Source organism: Toxorhynchites rutilus, chromosome 3 (assembly GCF_029784135.1).
Source record: "Toxorhynchites rutilus septentrionalis strain SRP chromosome 3, ASM2978413v1, whole genome shotgun sequence".
Classification (NCBI taxonomy): Eukaryota; Metazoa; Arthropoda; class Insecta; order Diptera; family Culicidae; genus Toxorhynchites; species Toxorhynchites rutilus.
The window spans coordinates 33693401-33705161 of NC_073746.1; positions in this window are offsets into that span (position 1 = coordinate 33693401).

An 11761-nucleotide genomic window follows, 5' to 3' on the forward strand; every position below is an offset into this window, starting at 1 on the left:
TCCAAGTAGACCGGCATGTGAGTACTCGCTCGATTGGCCAGGAACTGGGTATAGACCATAAAACAGTTTGGAACCATTCGCAGAAGATTGGATTCCAAAAAAGCTGGATGTATGGGTGCCACACGAGTTGCTGAAACGGAACGAACTCGACCCATTTTTGAAGAAGGTGGTGACTGGTGATGGAAAGTGGCACCCTAAAACGAAAAAGGTCGTGGTCGAAGCCCGGTGAGCCGGCCCAAACCAATGTCGACATAATGAAGTTGCCTTCTAAATGGCAACAAGTTTGCGAACAAAACGGCACTTATTTGACTTAAATTGCATAATTTTATGTATGTTAACAAAAGCGTCAAATTTCTACCAGAAATACGACATTTCTTTTTCCCCAACCCTATATGTAATAGTTGTTATTGTTCAATATAAAATTTGGTTGAAAGGATAAAATTGAAGTCATTGGAATTTACTTATATGGGTGAAATGGAGAATGAGGAAAATTGCGATAGACAATTACTTCTCCTAATTCATTAGGAATTGATCTTAACGATCAAAAATATAATTCGGGTTGAATGTGAACTGGAGTTACAAAAGTTAGCAGGGATAATATTTCTGGGGTGTATTGATAAATATCTTTTTATAAATAGTTCTATTTAATCCCAATGGATTATTTGATCCAGTTCGGTGTAAAAATAAAAGGTGGATTATTGTTAAAGCTGGAATAATAAAAGGTAGAATCTGCATAACTCGAGAATTAATGGAGCAAGTGGAACCAAAATTGGAATCGGAGGATCTTAGAGTACAAGAAATGTTTCTATGTTGGTTTGACCTGTTGCATAATCGAAATTTCACAAGTCTTTTAATTTGTAACTTGTAAATTTCTGTTGCATAATGAATCTAAAAGTACAAATAAGTCTATTATAACAAACTGTTTACACTAATGATATTAGTTCAATTTACAAGTGAATGTTTTATAAGCAAAATCCAAGAACAAATTTTTAGTTTCGATTTGTACTTTTTTCTACAATTTCGAGTGAACACGTAATTACAACTACAATTCGTTTTTTTGAAGTTCGATTCTTCTTTTCAACTTTGCGAGTACGGAAAAGAAAATTGTTTTGTATGAATAAAAAAGCCATACAGTGAAATTTTACGCACCGAAGATAAATTTCACTTTTCAGCAAGAAGCTGATTTTTATGCAGCGTTTCTGATGACTCATGCGAAGGAAAACTTTGCGGGTAATTACATATGTGTAAGGCACAATCTCACAATTTTCTCGGACAAGGAAGCCAATACCGGGCAATGTCACAGAACTCAAAAATCCTAATACCCATAAGCAAACATAACTGTGCCACAATGGATTTTTTAACAGGTATATAAAATGTACAGGTATTTGAAATATAATGGCCAGTCAAATATTTTTGGAATGTAATCAGCTAAATATGTGTGATCAAATTACATGTGTTTGTATTTCAAAAGTATTTGCTTTGTGATTTATAATTCATTTCCAAGCATTACATATCATCATCGTCTTTTTCGCCAATCTTTGGCATAAGGCCAATCTTTGGCATTTACGTCAATCTTTGGCATAAGATAGGTACTCGACTTGGAGATCACTGGAGGATTGAACTACAACGTTTTCTAGGTTTTCTGAATCTCGAAAGGGTTACTTAAGCTAAAAATTATAAATTTTCAGCACCTTTCAATTTCAATTGATTTTAAATTGGGTTATTTCTCGAGAACTTGTACAGTCAATTGCATTTGTTGACGAATAAAATCTGCATTTAGTCCCGCAGAATCGGAGGTAAAGGTAACTTTTGCAATTGATTTTTCTGAAATTAAAATTTATTGCAAAAACAATGAGTGCTTCCTTTGTCGCTTAGTAGATCTCCAATTAATTTTGCATCTATGCCCGACCACGCCGTGTTTAGTCTGTGTAGCAGAAAAAGACCCAAACAATATACTTGTGCTAGCAAATGCCATCGAGAATGCATAGCTTATTTTTTCTCGTTTTGTTACCTTTTCGATGACATTTTCATAAAATTACAAAAAAATCTCATTATAAATAATGACATGATTTGACTTTGACAGAAATATGATGCGTTACTGTTAAAGCAAGTATGTAAGATTATTGTGCAACGCAAATTATTAACACTTGTAGTTTGTAATTTTTAGCTAATATTATAAAGCTGATTATGCAACAGGGCCCCGGGTTTTTTTTTCTTATTTCTAAAATCACATGAATGGAAGATTGCAATTAAATATCTAGAGATCTGGTAGCTCTCATAAACGTTGCTTAAGTTGAGATTTTGCCGTTTATCAGTGGTTTTATCGCTACGACATGCAATCCAGATATCTGGACAGAGAGAATTGCAATTGTAAAATTAGCCAAGACATGACAAAGCAAGTCGTTCTCAGTTGAAGAAATATGGTGATGCTTCAAGAATTTTTGCCAGAAAGTTAGACAATTAAAAAGAAATATTATCTCGGTATTGATAGATATTTGTTCGGACCAACTCTTATTTATGGTTGAATAAATCGTACACTGTGTATCATAATGACGCTTCATCTCGGATCTCCCTACAGCCTTGCACTCTTGAAGGACACCCGTGTTAATGGAAATATGTGTTGCATCCGATTTAGACGTTACTGAACAATAAGCGCAACAACGATGGTCATTCATTTCTCACCAATCTAGTTAAATATAAAACATGCAAGTGATACGAATCCTTCTGAATCCTTCCGAAACTCAGGAAAGAACTACAAACCAGCATGAAGTCATAATCCCCCTCTCATTATTTTTCCTAATTCCTTTGTTCCGCAATGGTCACAAGAAGTAAAGCTTTCCACGGAGCGGAAGGCGACTGCTGATTTGCTATGGTAATAACAGTTGTCTTCCCCTCTCCACTTCCGCCACTAGTAAAAACTGCAACGAGTTTCTCTGGACTCTCGCCTCCTGTTGGGGGAAAATGAGTGGATCGCCCGGGTCCGAAAAGAAAAAAAAACAGAAAAAAGAGACGTCTTGCGTTGCCAGGTTCGGCAGACGGTTCTTCCTTTTGAATGACGGAGGAGCTCATAATGCTGCTTGTTCTGACAGATTCATAATTCAAATTGGTATGCTGCCGTACCAAAAGCGGGGTGTTTAATAATTCAAGTGAATTTTCTTTTGGTTGACTTTCCCGTCCCTTGACGATGCGGTTTTCGGTTACGCGCGATGAAACATCACCGGGGGAAGGTGAACTTTTAATGCGGTTAATCTCCGCAGTGGAACCATATAACCGACAAGTATTGAACATAATATTTTTTCAGTCAGGACAGCGCTTCGAGCGGAACTGACCTCATCAGGCATCGTGACAAGCTTTAGTGTTTTTGATCAACCAAAAATGGATTAATTTTTCATCTTTATTCAATCTTGTTTGTGTTTTTTTTTTCTCTCCCGATCCGAACTTTTTGAAAACCTGTGACCGAAATATTTTGATGCTGTAAATAATTGAAATAGCAAATATTTAATTTACGTTATAACATATGCGGATGGAAAATCCCCGGTATCGGGGTTGACGCCGGCGAAAAAAGCGTGGTCCAATAATAACACAATTACGCTTGATTTAATTTTCTTTTTAAAATGATTAATGCAAACATTGGCAGTGTGATAACTGTTTCTCGTTACATGTAACAGTATATATTCAGGCAAAATATACGATGGAAAAAATAGGAAGGCTGAGTTGTTTTTTTTTATTGAATCAAGAGAATTACATGTGTTGCGTATAGCAAGAGTAATCAAGTTATACATAGAATATTTTTTGCTATATTGTCAGGATGCGATTTTTAAATGAAGCAAAACTAATTGAACTTTTTAGTTATGTTTTTTTCAACAAAAATTAAATGGCATCGGAAAAGCTGCTTTGTTTTGATTAAAATTGTTGTTCAACTAATGATGTGCTGACACCAGAAATCACTAGATTGATTTTCTTTTTTTGAGAGAATTCGAATATTATTTTTTCCATAGCGCTCATTCTTTTATTTATTTATTTTGGCTTAAAGTATTTACAACAAGACCTGATTCATGATATTATTGGAGTTCGACTTGCCAAACTTGTAAATCCTTCAACCAACCTTACCATTACGCAGGGAGACCATCGTGAACTGTTGTTTTACATTCTGTCAAATATATACCGGGAATTTGTGTTTTTTTAATGCATTGTTTATCATCACAAAATTTTGTCCAACGAACATTTCAGTCATCGAAACAATTTTATAGCTGTATCCAGGATTTACCTTCAATTCACGCTGTGATTTCGTTTTCACATCTTCAATGTTGGGTTCCAAGAAGCGGTAAGTTTCGTAAACAGGAAAAAGTCACGTGGGCCCATATCTTGAGAGTACGGTGTCATTTTTGGTCAAAAATTCGTTCACAATGATTGGTGCAAAATTCATGTGTTAAGCTTGTTTTTCAACCCTTCACAATGAAAACAAATTCACGTGAATCTTTGCGAACTTGTTTCGCTAACCAATCAGAATGAAGCGTGGGATCACTTGAGAAAGAGCGAAAAAAGATAGAACCTCCCATGGTTTTGCTGCGAAAAAATACGAATTCACATTGCTTTGACAGTAGCCTTTGCCACACATCAGAAAGTTGGAACAAGACAAGCTAGATCAGGGGTTCTCAAAGCGGTCAATATCGACCCCTTGGGGTCAATATAGGTTTCCCTGGGGTCGGCGAGATCTAAAGATCGACCCCTATTGATAACACAAGTTCATATTTGAAACTTTTAAAATACTGCATAAGTTGTGTTACGCGAACCAACTTGTTATAAGAATGACTAATATTATTGTAGAGAGTATTTTTGTTTTTGTAATTTGTATTAATAATTATTAATTACACCAGATATTTACTGAATTTAATGTCTATTTTTTATGAGATTACGTCAAGTGGCTATAGGATCGATGGTATCACTTCAATCTGGAAAAGAGGTCCAAAATAGTTTGAGAATCCCTGATCAAGATTTAAAAAAAAATCGCTCAGCTTCACATCGATGGAACAATGTAAGCAATATTCAAGCTAGCTGCAGGATAATAAATAATTTTCCGAATTTTTATTTATATTCTACTGAATTTTCTAATATTGAATTGAACTCGATCAATTATAATTGAACTCACATTTGTGAGTAATATGAATTTGTTTCACCAATTTCGCACAACTTGTTTTCGTTGTAAGTAGGACAGTTTGGCAGATTCGCATGATTTCGTAATTCAATGTGAATGACTTTAGTGAAAACATTTCGCAAGAACCAATTTCACATCTGAAAAATTCGCTCATCATAAAACAAGCTTTATCCTTCCACAAATCTGGCCGATTGCGACGAATTTTTGACGTAGAACTACGTCTTTCAAGAAGGGTGCCAAATCAGAAAACAGGTCACGTTTTTATAAAATAAAGTTAACGTTAATAACTATTTTCACTGTGAACGAATTCTCATGATATGCATACCAATCGTATCGAAAGTTCTTTAAGATTTGCTTGATATGCTATACATTACAATTCACTAATCTCTAAACGGTTTAAATTCCTGAAAACTGGAAGAACTTCTTTTTTCCCATACATTTGTTCTGCCGATTTGTGTGTTAACCCTACCCGTATTTCGAATGCTTATAACTCGAACATTTCATAACAGCTCGAAAAGATGTTTGCATCAATTGATTGGAAATATTTCTGCGCGACTATCACAATTAATAATATGTTATTTTTCATGAGATGAATAATTGAACAACTGTAAAATGTAAAGCGTTATCTAAACGCCCTAACTGCCAAGTTTCAATTAGCCCGATTTACGGTTTCCCCAACACAGACTTCAAAATCGATGTACCTGGGGAAATCCGCTCTGCAAATATACATGCAAGTTGGGGGTATTTTTTCCCACTGAGCTGTGTTTCCCTAACACGGATTTCAAGAATAATGTGCCTAGGGGAATCCACTTTACAAAATCATGCAAGTTGGGGGCATTTTTTGGTGTTGATTACTTTTGTACTCGATTGTCGTTGTGCAGACCGGAATATGTTTCCCTAAAACGTACTTTTAAACTTTTAAAGAAGCCTGGGAAAATCATCATTTCAGATATTAGAGGTGAATGAACTTTCGCGGTTCGAGAACTACGTGAACATGAGATGTGCAATAATTTCAGAGGGAAATTTAAAATACAATGACTGTTTGACAATTCTTCCGTTCACATATTTTGGTAGTCCTAGGTATCATATTAAGCGTAAAAGGACGTTCATAAAATTTATTTGTATCGAAGAAAATAATCTATTACAAAAATTCCGATGCATTCTAAAATAATATTCGAAGTGGTAAACAAGTGGATTGCATAATATAATTGCGTGGTTCTACGTCGAAAATATGCGGTCGTGTCCTAGATCCAACCCCTTACAATATTTTTTCTCTCAAATGCTTCATAACGCCAACTGCAGATCACACTCAAAAATGACATTTTGGCCACTGACGAAAGTACAAAAATGAAAACAAAAAATTTAAATTTTCAGCGGTGAGATTTCAAATCACAACTTACCGGTATATATTTGACAGAATCTATGTCCCGGGCACATCCGAATTGCGTAAGGATATTTATAGTGACGTTAACTCGCTTGCTGGAGTTGTTTCCAAGTTTTGTAGCTTTTCTTGTAATTTTTTTTTCTTCAAATGAAGCAAAAACATCAATAAATGATATGTTAGACAGAATGGGATTAAGTGGCCTTTATAAGGCGATGGAAACAAGGCAAGGAATCGATTTTAGTGAAACATGACATGAAGAAGAAAACATATTTACCTTTGTTGAAAAATAAATTATTGAATCAATTGAAAACACGTCGGTGGCAATATTTATGCTGGTGCCTTGTAAGCTCACATTGTTGTAGGTATAAAATTGAACCGAACCATGTAGCAATAAGAAAAAAGTCTTTGGTTTAGTGAAATATTAAAAATAAATATTTCTTTTGCAGTGAAAAAACTTCGGGGTGACAATAGAGTTACTACTGCCTTTTAAAGGTAATAAAGTCAGTCAAGGCCGCACATGATTGGATTCCACATCACTAAAACGGCTATAAAATTAGATGTAGAATTTGTCTCCTTTAAACTTATGTAACTGAGCCTGTACAAATAAACGATTTATAAAAATAGGCCTGTAACCCGTTAAATATGTAATAGGAATTTAGAATATCAAAGATAGTGAGTTAGTTAACCCATTGCGGTCGGAATTAATTTCCCTTGAAAAAGATACTCTTTTTCTACGCCAAAAATCTTTTGTTTATACCGAGTACCGTTATCTTTTATTCGTAGAAGATCTGTATCAATTCGTCAAAAGGTTCACTAGACATTGTAATTCGTTTAGTGAATGTGTAAACAGTTACATGGTTGAATAAAGTATACAGTATGATTTCTTGCTGTGGTGGCCAGACCAGACAAACGACCGCAAAGGGTCAAAACACCGAACAGGAAGATAAACGGGAAATCAAATCAAAAACAAGAAAGTTGCCGTAAAGTGAATTAAAAGATATTTACGTTCTCTACTCACCCGGTTCAAATAGTGAACTTTTTATCTTTCTATCGATGGAAAGTCCTTTTGTGGAATACGTGTATAAAAGCACTATTTCAACGAAATGACAATGAGCAAAAAAAAACAGCTGACAAAACATGTGCCTCAGAGCTTAATAAGTTTGTTAACGCCGAAGTCCATAACCAAACCAAATCTATATCACCATTAGCTTGAAAGAAAGTTTTTTGTTTTGTATGTGAAGGAAGAGTTTGATTGTGAAGTGAAGATTGATGTTTCAATCATTGTACAGTAAAACCTGTGCGGTTTTTTTGCGATTTTTTTTTTGTGCGGTATATGAAAAAATAACATATTTGACGAAGTTATCGTCCATTTAGTTTTTTTCGATGGTTTATATGCATTCCAGTGCGAAAAAAGCATATTCGCATCTCAATTATCCACTTCTGAAATCATTCACCTCCTCCCATAAAATGCTCTAAGTTTTTCTAAGTTTTTACTTGACATGATATCTAACAGCATCACGTTTCGGCATGCAACTAAAAGCACAAAACAGCCACGCGCAACCGAAGAGGCAAACTGGGAAATTTTTTCTATGCGGTCCCTATCTACCGCACAAAAAAAAAGGTTTTTTTCCAAATTTGTACCGAACACGGTTTTTGAAGCTTCTGGTGAAGTTTTGCACGATTTTTTTATACGGTCCCTATCCCCCGCACAAAAAAAAAAGGTTTGCCTGTATTATTTGATTTTAATTTACGGTAATATTGCTTGTGAATATTTTATTTATTTATTTTTTTGTTTATTTACTTATTTATGTTTTGAGGAAAGAAATAAGTAATTCTGATTTTTTCCTGCCTCTGAAAATTGTACACACTCAAACAAATTTAAAAAAAAAACTGTGGAATGGGAGTTTTTCTCCCGAATCAAAATCTTCTACAACTTTGTTGTTCTGTAAAAATGTTTGACTTGTTTTTGAGATCTTATACGAAAAAAGTTTCATTTCAAATACGATTGTGTGTACCATGGATATTCTGCAGATTGATGAGATTCCGTCGTTGTGAGCTTTGCACGATGAGCCCAACGAATGCGTGACATTAATATGCTCAATAAAGTAGCATAAAACTATAAACATTGTACGATTTGTAAATACTGATTACCGGTTATTATCCAAAAAGGTATTTAGCCTATAAAATATTGAGTAAATATTATTAGTAGAAGTAGAAAACAGAAGTATGGGAAAGTCGGGAAAGACTGACACCCCTGTATAATTGATAAATTACATTTTTATTTTAACTTTTAACACTAAACCTACCACGAGGAGTCAAATGACCAATTTTAAAATTTTAGTCAAAATTTTCTTGCAAATTACATTGTCACAACATCATTTGCCCACACTACTTTTCCTAAAACATACATCGAATGTATTTTTCAATGTTCACTCCTCTCTTGTCATGTCTTTTACTGAGAAATATATTTTTTTTTTTTCTTTATTATAGTGACTTTCAACACATTTCGGCTGGTTCGTCACTTTTACTTCCATTTTTGGAAGAATGTCGGGAGTGAGAATTGAACTCGTGATCTCTGCGTGAGAGGTATGGATGTTACCACTACGCCAGATCGCCTCCCGAGAAATATATGTAATCTGCCCTAACTACCGCATCGGGTCATTTGACCCTTGCAAACATTCATATAATATATCAGAATGATTTGTATGTGTGATTGTGATACGAAACCATTGCGTTACACATGTTTGCTATTGCTTTTTATATTTTGTTGTATTTGTGATTGAATAGTGAGTGATTATAATTAATTGAATTGCTGACTATCCAAGCGAGCTAACAGTTACCATTCCAAGCTACAGTGCTATTTTGGCGTGTCAAAAAAATATAATTTCATTATTCTGCTAATAATTGTTGTCCCAAACAGAAACAGAAACATCGGTAGGTTTAGTGAATTGGTAAACGGTTGAACAATAAAAGTTCAAAAAATGGTCATATAAATGAAAACATACCGATTAATTTATGTAGCAGAATAATTTCTATCAGAACCTGTCCTTATCCTGAACACATGGCTTCATGCCTATTTAATGTCCCCTTTTCATATGTTGACAGTTATCCAGTTTTTGAATATACGTTTTCATTCGTTGGCAGTTATCCAGTATGTTACCATTGCAAGCCTTACATTTTTGTGTGTGCTCTAGAATATGTTATATCAAAAGTATTCACGTTGCGCAATGCAAACAAGCATGGAAAAATGCAACTGTTTAAACTTTCATTACACCTCAACGAAGCATTGTGTTTTACTCCAATGTATATGTTTACTAGCGCTACGTGGTTACCTTCAACATCGTATAGTAACTAAAGCTCAAATTATGACTAAAAATTAGACTTATAAATACAATACAGATATTCATACAGATTTTCTGGAAAAGTACTAAAATAAAAAGATTTTTCAGGTCGAAAACACAGTTTTTGTTATGGCAACCCTGATTTGAAATTGATCCTGACTTGATCAAATTTGGTGATGATGATATTTATTTTGTAGCTGGATAACAGGAGGAAAAAAATCCACTGGGCGATGCATGAAATTTGTAATAATGAAATTTTCATTACCGGATAACCGGTTATTGAAATTTCGGCACGGTAATTCAATCCCTAGACGAAACGTGTAATGACACAGATACTGTTAGTTCGTAGGTATATCTACCTTAGAGCCTTTAGGCATTGTTCTTGTGAATGTTCACGTAATAATTTAATGTCAAACCAGCGATTCGTGCGATTCCATTCAGTGACACATTGCAATTTCGAACGCAAACGCATCACAAGTAACAACGAGAGTGATGTGTGAGTCTGGAAATGCATAAGATTAACACGTATATCTGTACTCAGAGTCAGGCTGAGTGACTGATTGACATGTGTGACTACGAGCGAGGAAGAAATTGCTTATTTATTGCTTTAATTAAAGCACCAGACTCGCTGCAGTGTGTGCAGTGTCGATCTTAATAAAAGTTATTTTTCAGTTTCCCCTCAATTGTAGACTGAGTATCGATGGCGAACGTTAATTCGGGATTCCACTGAGGCAACACGTAGCCTACGGCACTCACGAACGCTACATGCAGTACTTCCATGGAAACAACACGATGCGACAATCAAACCTTTCCATATGATTGACGTGTCGAAGAGTGTCGTCTTCTTCCCGACAGCCATCGTATCGGTGGGATCTGCTGTTCAGTGTGGCTCTGTGGAATTTGAAGTGGTGACACGCGGTTATCGGATTTGTCACGCTTGTTTCCCCTAATAACTTTATATCAATACTATCATCTAATATGATTCTAGTTGTTGGGTACACGCATGGGGATACATGGGGTTATTCATGGGGATAGGCACACAAAGCTGCCAGAATTAAATCGACATCAGAATCTCAAGTATATCAAGTGAAAAGTAAAAGAAACAAAATTATCTTATAGTGGTACTGTCTATTGGTAGTTTGGAGAAAGAACACACCTTCTTTTTCCAACCTACCGATCGGAGGACTCGGAAAATTGCATTCCGAGAAACAGCAACAGCAAATTAAGTCATTCTGAAGAAGGATAAATTTCTTCATCATCACGTCGGTAAGGATTGCAAAGCAAATCTTTGGGTTTATACGTTGAGAGCAAATGCGACAAACGTCGAGCGTTCGCCCTTTTCACCAAATGTGAATAGTTTGATGACACTCTCAAAGAACCTTCGTTACAAACTAATGCAAACAAACCGTTTGAGCTGTGACATTTGAATGGTGCTGCCATTAACAAATGGTATCACAAGTTTAGTTTAGATTTCCTGCTCAAACTGTGGGATGAACGTCGACAAGTAAGCCAACACTGAAATGTAAATCTTTTGAGCTCTAAGTCTGAAGAGCACAACATCATTATACTGGTTCGGAGATAATCCGGATGTGAATCAACTCAGCTGTTTTCCAGGAAAGAAGCAATTGATTGTGGAGCGTGAGAATATGTAAATCGCAGTCTCGTTGCCATTCTCCACTTATCCTTCTATCATAACAATTTAATTTACATTTTTGTTTCCAGCGACGAAAGAATGCAGCCATCGATTGATTGAATTGCGGATTAGATAAACTCAATTAAGTCCCCCAAACTTTATTTTCATCGTCACTTTGTCTTCACTACCCGGAAGTGAATGAAGTTAATTTTTCCTTCTTCCCAACGCTCATTACTTCCCCCTTTACT